This window comes from Eumetopias jubatus, unplaced genomic scaffold (assembly GCF_037043125.1).
Source record: "Eumetopias jubatus isolate StellerSeaLion01/CBP00866 unplaced genomic scaffold, mEumJub1_p1.0 scaffold_9, whole genome shotgun sequence".
NCBI classification, from domain to species: Eukaryota; Metazoa; Chordata; class Mammalia; order Carnivora; family Otariidae; genus Eumetopias; species Eumetopias jubatus.
In genome coordinates this window covers 121,845,492-121,856,898 of record NW_028274815.1, presented here as the reverse complement: position 1 = coordinate 121,856,898, position 11,407 = coordinate 121,845,492, and positions in this window count along the sequence as shown.

Below are 11,407 nucleotides of genomic sequence, written 5' to 3'. Positions count from 1 at the left end.
CGTGGGTTTCTGGAGGTTGGAGATGCCAGGTTCTCACTGGGGAGGCCCATTCTCCCCAGAGGCAGCCACGGGGGTGCTAGCTGACACCAGCCATGCCCCGCTGGTGCTGGATTGCAGTTTCGGGATGACTCATATATGGCTTTCCACGTGTCTCAGCTCCGGTGTGATTCGTGAGTACCCAGAGGAGAGCAGGGCCTCTTGGAAGATGCTTCGGGGGGAAGGGAGGGAGGTCATCAGGGGTGCACAGAGGCCTCCATCCTGGGTGGTGTTTTGATTAGGGACTTGGATGAGGGCCGTAGGTCAGTGAAGCACACTGGTGGATGATGTGAGACTGGGAGGGATAGTCAACGGGGTGGAAGACAGAATCCAACAATCTCTTGGCAGGCAGGAGCTATGTTCCAACCTCCCAGGAGGAAATCCAACAGGTGCATCTGGAAAATCACCCATTAGGTGCACCGTGGGGGAAGATGACACCTAGCAGTGGCCTATCAGTCAGGTCCAATCGGGAGGCAGAAACCACACAGAGGGTATTTTAAGAGCAAGGGTTTCATAGAAGGGACAGGCAGTCATCAGAAAACTGAAAAGGTAAAAACAAAACACCAAGGCATCACGGTTGTGGGGGGGAGTACCCCAGAAGTTAAGTTAGAAGCTAGGAGAAAGAGCCTCAGGAGTTGGGGGCTCAGACCTCCCAGGAGGAAATGCCAGCCGGTGAGGGTTTGTGGGGGGGGGGGTTAGGCACGAGGAGACCGGGTCTGTAAGTGGGGGAAAAAACCCACAAACTGGAGTGCGTTTTTGTAACTGGGATGAAGGACTGGGGCCGGGGTGAAGCAACATGCGGGGCTATGCTACCAGACAAGAATTAAGGTCTACCGCCATCTTTAGGGAACGCCATCTTTACTCCCCTCAGGCTGCAGGGGAGAGACAGAGCCCACTCGATCTGGGTGGATCCAGGTGGGGAGCCGTCGGGGACGGCTCTGGAAAGGCAGGTTCCAGGTCGGGATAAAGAAGACTTGGTTTCCCTTAACAAAGAAAAAGAAAACTTGAATTTTCTTTCTGATTTTAGAAGCAATGCCTGTTATTGTAGAACACTTGGAACATTCAGGTTACTGAAATGTCAGTTAGGGTGCAGGGAGAGACATTGTCTCTCAGAGTTCCAGGGGAAATGAGCTGGCCCCTTGATCCCCCAAACAGAGGACACTCAAAGCCTCTGTGCGTTCCCCTCTGGTTTATGTCCTCCAAGCCTCCCCTGCTTCTTAGAACCCTGCCCGCATTGCCCTGAGGCACAGCGGGGCCTGGTGTCAGCTTCCCCTTGGGCCAGGCCCTCAAGGATTCAGCTTCTAGCCCACGTAGGCATCAAGGTCTTTCTCCAAAGCCAGATTCTTTCTGAGAGTTTTGGCACCAGCTCTTAAGATAATTACATTTTTTTCCACCTTGTTGCATATAGAAAAGTTTAAAGAAGCAAGTAGAAATCATTTGTAATTATACCTTCCAACGATGGCCACTGTTAACCTTTTGGCGTTCTTTTCCCTTCTGCAAACATATTCATTTGGAAGATAATTGGGATCATAGTGAATATAATAATTTTGTATCTTGCTTCCCCTTCTCCCATCACTTAATACATGAACGTTTTCCAAAGTCCGATACGTGTTTTTAAAAATCTCTTTTTGCCACGGTGACTCCAGGACGTGGTTCTTCGGCTATTGTCACCACGTGTCAGGGGATCTTTTGCTTTAATGGATTTTTTTTTTTCTTTGATGACTAGCTTTCTTGTTGATACATTTGTGCATGAATCTTTTTGCACATCTTTGGACATTTCCTCAGGATGGAACCTCAAAGCAGGACGACTGGTTCAAGTGATATATTAAAACACCTTTTATTACGGAAAAAATTTCAGCTATATGTTGGAGGGCGCTGTGAAGCGGACACCCTGTGTTATCATTCAGCTTTCACGATCACTGACATCCTGACAGTTTTATCTGTCCCCTTCTCGTTTATTTTTTTGTGAACGTTTTAAAGCAGGTCCTGATGTTGTATTATCTCCCCTGTAAAAGTTAAGTTTTACTTCTTTAAATAGGTACAATAACTTCTTGCAGCAAAACCAGGATGCCATTTGCCCACCTAAAAAAAAATTGACAATACTTCCTAAATATCACCTAATATCTGGGTAGGTGGAATTTTCTCCAAGGATCTCAACAACGTCTTCCCCCAGACAACCTGTTTGAATCAGGATCCAAACAAAAGTCCAGGTTTTGCGTGTGGTTGATGAGTCTTGTAAATCTCTCTTTATACTACCTCTCTCTCTTTTTGAAACTGTGCTCTTTGTGTATCAAAGAATCGGGCAGGGCGCCTGGGGGGGCTGAGTTGGTTCAGCGACTGCCTTGGGCTCAGGTCATGATCCTGGAGTCCCGGGATCGAGTCCTGCTTCGGGCTCCCTGCTCGGCAGGGAGTCTGCTTCTCCCTCTGACCCTCTTCCCTCTCGTGCTCTCTATCTCTCATTCTCTCTCTCTCAAATAAATAAATAAAAATATTAAAAAAAAAAAAGAATCGGGCATATGACAAAGTTTTACAGTTCTCAATACATATTAGAAAAGCGGTTTCCAGGAGGGATGTAACAATTTGTGCTTCTGCTATAGCAGCGTGAGGGAGCGCACATCTTTTCTGCAGCATTGAATGTCGTTACCCTTTTTAATAAAAATCAATTTGATAGGTGAGAGCTGACACCTTATGGCTGCTTTAGCTGACATTTCTCTGATTATGAACATGATCGAATGTTTTTTCCCCATATGCATAGTGGCTGTTTGTATTTCTTCTTTTGTGAATCACCTCCTTCGACCTTTGCCCCCTTTAAAAAGTGATATTGATTATCATGCTTGAGTCCATAACATAGAGAAATGCAAAGTTTTTATGCAGTCACATTCGTTATCTTTTTCTTTGTGGATCTTCTATTGCTTGCATGCTTCGAAAACCCTTTCCGTATCCCCAAATTCCATTCGCCTACATTTTTTTTCTTGTTTGATTTTTACTGAGTTTTTAAGTCCATTTGAGATCTCATCTAGTTAGACCATTGAGCTAGTATCGTGGATTGAATAATCCTTCATCCTTCATTTCCTTGCTAGTTTGTGATATGCCTTTATCATGCTCTAAATTCATACACACACACACACACACACACACACACACACACACACACACACACACCCTGGTCTGTTCAAGAAGACCTTGTGCAATCAGGAGTCCTCTGGGGCCTTGAGTGGCGGTGAGTGCCCTGTGATGGTAAGTGTGCAAACGGGTAAAGCACCACATCAGGCTGGGATCTTCTGCCTCTGGCAACTTGGAGGTTTCTGATTTCCCTGCTCTCGAAGAAGGCCCACGCACCCCGCATCAGCTCTGGGAGGCAGTGATAATCCCCCTTCCTTCCCCTACTTCTCCTGCTCTTCCTGCCTCCAGGACGGACCTTCAGACTCCTGCTTCTGTGGGGGCTCACGGCAGGGCACGAGCAGCCAGGATCTTGCCAGGGAGGCTGGCCCCAGAAGACCCAAAGGACCCGAAGGCTTCCCTCAGCTGGTTGCCTATGGCTCACACTGCCGGCCCGCACGGTGCCCACAGTCTGGACTCCTCTCCCAGGAGAAGTGGGCTTTGTCCACTTTCCCAGATATTCTTTGTCCTCTTAGCATCTCCCCCAACTTACAATCACAGCCAATTTTGTCGTTTGCTTCTCCGCTGGGCTGTAAGCTCCCAAAGACAGAGGTCTTGGATTCCCATGTCTGACACATGGCAGGTACCTAGGAGTTGAAAAAAAATGGATGGCCGTCCTTTAGAACTGGAGGGTGACGGCTATGGTGACTTCATAATCTAAGCAAAAATGAGAGCCTGTCATCTGACCAGAGCAAATACTCTTTTGGGAACAAAGGGACAGTGTATCTGAAATTGAGGTCCAACCCGGAAAATCTAGAACGGCTTGCTGTCACAGAGAGGGCTGAGTCTCCCAACTCTCAGGTCTGTGTGGAGCCGTGAAAGTCACCCATTGTGACCCTGCTCTGACATCTGACCTCCAGAGCTGATGATTTCTCCTCTTCATGAGCACATTCCCGACAAAATGGGGTCGGGAGACATTTGCATCCAAACCACCAAGCTCTTTAAATGCTGGGGCCCGGAGGCCCGATGGGTTTATTAGATTATCATTGCGGAAGTTAATAAAGAATTAATTTCTCTTCGTGTGACATCCAAAGGCAGTTATTTCAGGAGCCTGTCCATTTGCACAAAGCCAAGTATTTGTCAAGTGTCAGAGGCAATTCCCAGGTCCCAGCCCCCCCTCAATAATTCTGGATTAGGGACAGCCTGAAATGACATTACACAAATTTTCTTTCAAGATGCATTGAGCTCTGGGGACCACTCAGGAATTTCAGGTTCCTGAAGGTTATACTGTCAGCAAAAGGGCTTGGGGGTGGGGAGAGGGGGGAAGAGCTGGAGCCACTGCAACATTCCAGCTGGCCCGGCTCTGGAGGGGGGAAGCTTGGGGAAGCGGAGGGGGGAAGCCATGGATGGCCATTAGTCTGTGGGGGCCCATTCGCCTCCCGAAAACAACGTACTTATTGCCATTTGTATCACAAACCTCGCGCCCAGCTTGATGGTTTTTCCTTGTTCTTTGCTCAGGGCCAGGGAGGGGCTGGGGCCTGCTGGGGACTGCCCGATTGGCCCACGTCATCTTGTGGCAATATATTAGGGAAGGTCAAGGCACCATCAATACTTGTCTCGGAGTTAAGTGCTGGGAAGGGGAGGGCACTACTGGCCCCTAAAAGCAAGTGGCCCAGCAGCCGGGCGCCCCTCAGACCAAGGGGCCGGAAGTCTCTGGGGCTGGGCAGGTGGGAGGGGAACCTGAGTCCAGTCCAGGCCAGGCTGCTGGAGTGGCATCTGGAGGCTGGTGTGGAACAGCCCAGACGTCTTGCCAGAACTCCTAAGACACTTGCCCGTGAATATCAACAGGCCCCTCAGACTCTGCGGGTCCCAACCTGAACCCTGCATCTCTGGATCACCTCCCCTCCCACGTACCTGATGCTTCAGCCAGATGGAGCTTCTCCCTCTTCCTCCAAGGGCACCAGGCCCTTTCAGACTTCTGTGCCATTCTCTTTGCTAGGAATGGCTCCCCTTTCCTTCCCTGTTTGTTGTTTGAGAGCTAGCCCAGGTGTCACCTCCTCTGTGAAGGCCTTCCTGACTACCTCAGGAAGAGTCCAAGTCTCCTGCCAAGGCCACAGTTTGGTATGCAAATTAAGGACTCCCACCCTACTTCCCCTGGGGTCACATTTTCTTGGCAAATGGAAAGTGCCCAAGTGTAAATTAGAAAAAGGTGTCTTTTCTCTCCTCCGACTCCCCCACGGCCATAGACCCCACAAGGGCTCATGGTTAGGTAAGAGGAGTGTGGGCTAAATTTCAGCCCCAATGACATTCTTAGCTGACTATGTTTGGGTAGTGCATGACCTGGACAACCACGCATGGCAGCCCTGCTCCTTCCTCTGAGACTCTACGTGCCCCTCTGCCTAATTGTGTAACTGTGTGTATTAGTTTCCAGTCGTTGCTATAACAAACTACCGCAAACTGAGTGGCTTAAAACAACACAAGGTTATTCTCTTACAGTTCTGGAGGTCAGAAGTTTGAAATGGGTCTTACTGGGCTAAAATTAAGGTGTTTGCAGGGATGAGTACCCTCTGGTACTCAGCCACCCACCACCTCTGGCAGGTCTAGGGGAAATTCTGTCGCCTTGCCTCTTCCGGCTTCTAGAGGCCACCTGTACACCTCGTCTCGGGCCCCTTCCTCCGCGTGCAAAGCCAGCCGTGTAGCTCTTCATCTCTCCCTGACTCTGACCACTGCTTCTGTCATCACACCTCCTTTTTTGACTCCGATTCACCCGCTTCCCTCTTTTACTTATAAGGAGTCTTGTGGTTATGCCAGGCCCACTCGGATAATCCAGGGCAATCTCTCTATCTCAGAACCTTCATTGAATCCCATCTGCAAAGTCCCCTTTGCCACATGAGGTAACATGTCCACAGGCTCTGGGGATGAGGCTGTGCACATCCTTGGGGGCCCTTATCTAACCCAGCCTAACATGTGATCCCATATATCAAAATGCTTTCTCCTGCTAACTGTAAAATTCCTGAGAGCAGAATCACTGTTTTGCTCAGCGTAAGTATCTCGAGAATGTTTGTGGATCAGATGCATGGGGCCGTTGGACACACAGGACCCCGTCCGGGGTACAGGAGGCCGTCCTGCAGGCATGCAGCTTTCCCGAGAGCGTTGGTGACAGACCTGCATGGCTCTCGGAGCAGTTTTGTCCTTCAGGGGACACATGGCAACGTCCGGAGACAGTTTTGGTTTCCAGAGATGCTCCTCAACATCCTAGAGGGAATTTGGGCATTAAAGACTTACCCAGCTCCCCAAATCTACACGGCTGAGGTTGAGAAATCCTGGTTTACACCAGGACTGCGTGGCTGGAGACCCCTGGAGGGACCTGTGGGCTGGCACCTGGGCTAGAGATCTCAATGTGTCGTCCCACGCTGTTTTCAACGGGCCCAGCCAGCTCCCAGGTGTAGGAGACAAAGCAGAGCATCGGAGGTGCCGCACTCGCCCAGGTTTATAGCCAGTCCCTGATGGGGTCGGACTTCCAAGCTAGGTGGCCTGACCCACCCCGTGGGCAGGTAGAAGAACGACCTGGGTACCTCCCTCCAGCGCACTGGGCCCGCCCGGCTTCCCTCCTCCTTCTCTGCTTTCCTGATCATGCTGCTTCACTGAATCCTTCCTCCTTGGGCCACACGTGTCCCCAGATTCGGTGTCATTTCCCCCTTTTCTGCTTTCCCTCAGTCACCTTGATCGCCTTCCCTGGGGGGCAGTGCTTGAACCTTTGCCATAGCAGACTCCTCTTTCCTGACCTCTGGTCTCCGTTTGGCACCTACTCTGCCTGTCAGGACGGCCACCACTCAGAAACCCTCAGTGGCACCTGGGACTGCCGCCTAAGCCCAGCATTCAAGTCCTGCTCTGGCCAAACGGAAATGCTCACTTTTCTCCAAACCCACTTTGCATGTCCTCGCTCTCTTGTCGTTTCCCAAGCTCCCCCCCCACCAATAACATCCCTCTCGTTCCTCATCTTTATACCCCTGGTACCTTCGGGAGCAGCATCGCTTTGGCATCAAGCCTGCAGGTCAGCTTGTGGTTTTGGGAGAAGCAGGAGGTTGATTCACTAATCAATAATTTTGTTGATTTATTCAGCCAGTGTTTACAGAGCATTGCTGTGTCACCGGCAGGGGGTGGGACCGGGGGCATATAGAAGTGCATGAGAACGTGGTCTCAGTTGTCAGAAAGCTCGCAGCCTCCAGGGGAGACCGACACAGAACAGCTAATTTTGCAATCCATGATTTAGTTTCAGCTGTGCTTAGGGTGCTGCGGAGAGGTTTGGGGTGAGAGCTGCTGTGGGAGCCTGGTCAGCAAAGTTTCCCTGAGGAGGTGACTTCTGGGCCCAGGACCTGGGGGTCGTTGTCTGAGTGGAGCACGGCTTGAGCTGAAGGAGGGGCTCTCTGTCGAGGAAGGCAGTGTGGCCGGGTCGGTATAAATCAGGAAGACCGCTGCCAGGCCCCCTGAGCTCTATGGAAAGGTTACCTCGAGCTGTACTTCCTGGCCAGGCTTGTTCAGATGCTATTAATCCAGCTTCCAGGAAGGGCATCAGGCTGGGAAGGGGGCTGGGGGCGGAAGGACGGGAGGATATGAGGGGAGGGTTGGCTGGACCGAGCAGGAGCCCAGGGACGCCCGGCATGATCTTGCCATTGTCATGCCAGCCCCAACTCTGCTTCCTACTTGCAGTGTGACCCGGTGACCTGCGTTTCTAGCTGTCCACACCTGGGCTTCGGGGCCCTCATCACAGATTGTAACTGTATATTTACTTGTGTGATTGATGAGTGCCTGCCTCCCTAGCCAGTTATGAACTCATGGGGCAGACTCCAGATGTTCACCGTACCCCCAGCACCTTGTGCAGGGCCTGGCAGGCACTCTGTACACATCTGCATCCCCAAATGAGCTGGGACCACTGGGGCTCACCTCTCCTGTGGCCCAAAGTGAGGCTACTGTGGGCTGAATTATGTACCCCCTCATTTGTATGTTGAAATCCTAGCCCCTCAGGAACTCAGAATGTGACTGGATTTGGAGATCATGTCTTCAAACAGGTGGTTCAGTTAAAGTGAGGTCATGACAGTGGGACCTAATCCAATACGACGGGTGTCCTTATAAAAAGGGGGAATTTGCATACACACACACACACACACACACACACAGAGAGCCATGGAAAGTCTGGAATTATGCTGCCACAAACCAAGGAGCCCCAGGAGGCTGGAAGAGAGGCCTGGGACTGACCCTTCTCCGGCATCTTCAGAGAGACCTTGGTCTTGCTGACACCTTGACCGTGGGCTTCTAGCCTCCAGAACTGCGAGACAATGAAGATTGGTTGTGGAAGCCACTCAGGTCTGTGGTCCTCCCCTCTGGCAGCCCCGGCAAGCTCCTACAATGCCATGGCCCTCTGGCCTGCCTCTGGCTGGGGCCTCTGCTGGCTCAGGGTGACAGGGGCTGTATGGGTGAGGAAAGGCTGAGTCCCAGCTCTGGGGAAGTGGAAAGGTCTCATGCCTTCCGCCAAGCGTCCTCCAGGCCGGTGGTCCGAGCAAGGCAGGGTAAGCTCTGGCTGCAGTAGCCTCTCATTCCTAGTATCTGGATTTGCAAATCAAAGGGTCTCTTCCAGGCAAGTTCCTGAGCCATTGGGGCCCAAGTGACAGTGTCATTCTCCAGGCCCTGGGAGGCCTTGCTTGGATGGATTTGGGGGGGGTCAGGAAGGTGGCCGGAACAGAACCTCTGCCAGCAGACAGGAGCCAGGTGCATTTCAAAGGGGCTTGCCCAGGGGCCCTTCCTTCCCTGCATGGTGGCTGTGGGGGACCCCCACAGCCCTACGTCCTGGACCAGGTTAACCTTTAACCAGGCGGCTCCGGGCCTCAGCTGCTGGGCCTGGGTCTCCTGCCGGCCCGTGAGCAGGTCTGCTTTTCTGCTCTTGTCTCCAGCGAACCTGAGTCCCTGATGAATTGCCCACACCCCCCCGCCCTGAGCCCTGCCACCATGTTGAGTGCTGGTGTCCCCAGCAAAGATGAATGGGCCCCACTAATGAGCTGGAGGCGGCGGCACTGTGACCCCTGACCCCGTGCACTCGGAGCCAGCGGCCTGGGGAATGGCTGCCCCAAGTCTGCTTAATGTGTCGGGCTGGCCTCTGAAAGGAAAACACATTTATTGCTACTTAGAGAAAATTGATCTAATTGGGCTGGAAGCATTCTGCTGATGGAACATGGAATTTTTATTAGAAGGATGACTCAAGTTCAGCCAAGGTATCCCAGCTGGGAGGAGGCGTGAGTGTGTTTCTAGGGATTTCACCCAAAACCTTTTCTCTGGCTGTTACCAAATTTCTGGGGCAGGCTGGGTCTGCGTCCCCGCTGCGCTGCCTGCAGTCTGTACCCTGGCAACATTTGGCCGCTTCTCCCAGGCCTGAGGCCCTAACTGCAAAATGAAAAAAAAAAAAAAAAATTCTTGCATCATTTCAGTCTTGTGCGCGAGAGATAAGCTTCCGGGCATCGGGGCTGTGGCGCAGGAGACTGGGTCCGACAGGACCTGCCTGAGCCAAGGTTACATGTGGTTTCAGTTCCTTTGGCTAAATCCCCTGCAGTTCAGAAACGAACCAGCCAAAGCCTCGTTGGCTCTGATTGAGGTGACCCATCTGAGAGTTTTTTAGAGGGAGATCTGGGCCCTGAAATGTGGGGGCGATGCTCCCCGACAGTCTTGCATCTCAGCTCGCCCTCCAGCTTCTTCTCCTCCAGCTCTTATTGCAACAGAGTCTATTCAATAACTTCCCTGGACCCCATTACTGCTGTTCTGGCCTCCATACAGACTGTCATAGTCACTGACCACCTGACCAGGCGACTGTCCCCAGGTCCTCGCTGGCCTCTCAGCTTGTTCTACCTGGGTCAAGCCTCCACCCTAACTCCAAACCAGTCCACGCTGCATCGCAGTTCACCCGGCACACCCGTGCATTCTCTGCAAACGGACCTTTCTGAAACACAACTGGGATCGGGTCACTCCCAAGCTTAAAACCCTTCCATGGCTTCCCAGTGCCTCCAGAGTAAAGCCCCAATGCCTTAGCCTACACACAGGGCTCATCAGCAGGACGATCATATCTAGCTCATAATCATCTGATAGGAGACAATTTTATCTCCGACAAAGAGTACCTTGCATGGGTTGTGTGGGTAATAGGTGTCAGTCAAGACTGTCCTGGGCAGGGGTGCCTGGGCAACTCAGTCGTTTAGGTGTCTGACTCTTGATTTCGGCTCAGGTTATGATCTCAGGGTAATGAGATGGAGGCCGAGTCTGGCTCTGTGCTCAGTGGGGAGTCTGCTTGAGATTCTCTCTCTCCCTCTGCCCCTCCCCCTGCTCGCATTCTCTCTCTCTCTAACTAAAGAAATAAAATCTTTTTTAAAAAAAGGACTGTCCTCAGAATGGCTAAAATTAACAAGTCAGGAAACGACAGATGTTGGCGGGGATGCAGAGAAAGGGGAACCCTCCTAAACTGTTGGTGGGAATGCAAGCTGGTGCAACTGCTCTGGAAAACGGTATGGAGGTTCCTAAAAAAGTTGAAAATAGAGCTACCCTATGACTCAGCAATTGCACTACTGGGTATTTACCCCAAAGATACAAATGTAGTGATCCAAAGGGGTACATGCACCCCGATGTTTATAGTAGCAATGTCCACAATAGCCAAACTGTGGAAAGAGCCAAGATGTCCATCGACAGATGAATGGATAAAGAAGATGTGGTATATATATACACAATGGAATATTATGCAGCCATCAAAAGGAATGAGATCTTGCCATTTGCAACGACGTGGATGGAACTGGAGGGTGTTATGCTGAGTGAAATAAGTCAATCAGAGAAAGACATGTATCATATGACCTCACTGATATGAGGAATTCTTAATCTCAGGAAACACACTGAGGGTTGCTGGAGTGGTGGGGGGTGGGAGGGATGGGGTGGCTGGGTGATAGACATTGGGGAGGGTATGTGCTATGGTGAGCGCTGTGAATTGTGCAAGACTGTTGAATCACAGACCTGTACCTCTGAAACAAATAATACATTATATGTTAAAAAAAAAAGAAGAAGAAGATAGTAGGAGGGGAAGAATGAAGGGGGGGAATCAGAGGGGGAGACGAACCATGAGAGACGATGGACTCTGAAAAACAAACTGAGGGTTCTAGAGGGGAGGGGGTGGGGGGATGGGTTAGCCGGCTGATGGGTATTAAAGAGGGCACGTACTGCGTGGAGCACTGGGTGTTATATACAAACA